Raw genomic sequence first — 1,511 nt, 5'->3', positions numbered from 1 at the left:
AGGGAGAAAAAGAAGAAGAAATGGTTAGCACACATGAAGAAATAATCAATACCACTGGCCATAAAGGAAATGAAAATTAAAGCAACATTGAGATTCTACCTCACTCCATTTAGAATTACCATTATCAAGAAAGCATACCATATAATGGCAAAAATGTGTCCAAAAGACAAACCAAATAGTACATTGTTGATGGGAATGTTCACTTATTCAACAACTCTGGGAAGCCATATGAAGCATTGAACTATACTGTGATTCAGAAATTTCCTTCCTGATAATTTATCCAAAAGATTATAAAGTAGGATATAGTAAGCCAGCAGCACAACCATGTTCACTGCAGCACTATTTCTCATAGCCAAGGTATGGAATCAGTAAAGATGCCTCTCAATGGACTAATGAATCAAGAAGGTGTAGAATGTATGTACACTCTGGTATTTTGCCCATCTGTTTGAAAGAATGATATTTTATTACTTGCAAGGAAATGGGAGGAAGAACCTGGATAAAAACATGTTAAAGTTAATCAAGATTAGAGAGAAAAAGGTTGGAAATTTGCCTCATGTGTGGAAGCTATAATTATAAACATGTAAGTAAATATATTAGGTGGTAGATAAGTATGTGCAAATGTCTTAACTGAAATATGATAGCTTCATTGGAGAACTCCAATAGTGTAGTTCCCTAGAAAGGCAAAGTCAAAGTTCAACAAAATAAATACAGGAAGAATTAGTTGAAAGGATTGTGTGGGTTAAGAGGAGAGGAATAAATGAATGAAGAGAAGAGGGAGAGCTTGCAATCAGTAACTCAATCTATATCTTATAAAATTTAGAAAAATGGGAAAAGAGTGATTTAACAGCATTCATAAGCTGCTTTGTTGAGTGCCAACTCTTTTGTACAACTAAAAGAAAATGTTAAATCAAAAAATTACATTTTTCTGAGACTCTCCTGATTTTTTCTATAAAAATAGAATGAGATAATAATGTTCAGTGATCTGATGTATAGAAGATATATGGTTATATAATTGATCTTTCATTTCAAAGAGCTTCTCAAGACCCACTCAACCTTGATATTGTTCTTTTTGGTGTTGAGCACTTTCTGGTTGAATGTCATCAAGCATGAGGGGTAGAAAGGGACAGTCCACGGGTAATGTTCTCTTCATACCAAGCCTTTACTTGCTGAATATTCTCCGCAAATTTCTTATAAAATACCTATTAGATGTTGAAAACCTTTACTTAATGACTGTCTTAATACTTTGCTCCAGTGTATCTTCTTCAGATTGTGCACAGCTACATAATTTTAGTTTGTCTGTTCTTTTTTTTTTCTGTCTGCCTTGGAAAAAATAGCCTTAAATGGGTTATTCTTTGTAAAGGATTTGATGATAAGTTCCCAAAGATTGTAACTTCCTAAACAGGCTAACTTTATCATCTCAAGCATAGACACATTCACCGATAAATTTTTTCAGCTATGTGCATGCTCTCTGCATGCTGATTTCTATTCATTTAAAAGCATCATAAAAATAC

The sequence above is a fragment of the Perognathus longimembris genome, chromosome 13 (assembly GCF_023159225.1).
Source record: "Perognathus longimembris pacificus isolate PPM17 chromosome 13, ASM2315922v1, whole genome shotgun sequence".
NCBI classification, from domain to species: Eukaryota; Metazoa; Chordata; class Mammalia; order Rodentia; family Heteromyidae; genus Perognathus; species Perognathus longimembris.
This window is presented reverse-complemented; position numbering follows the sequence as displayed.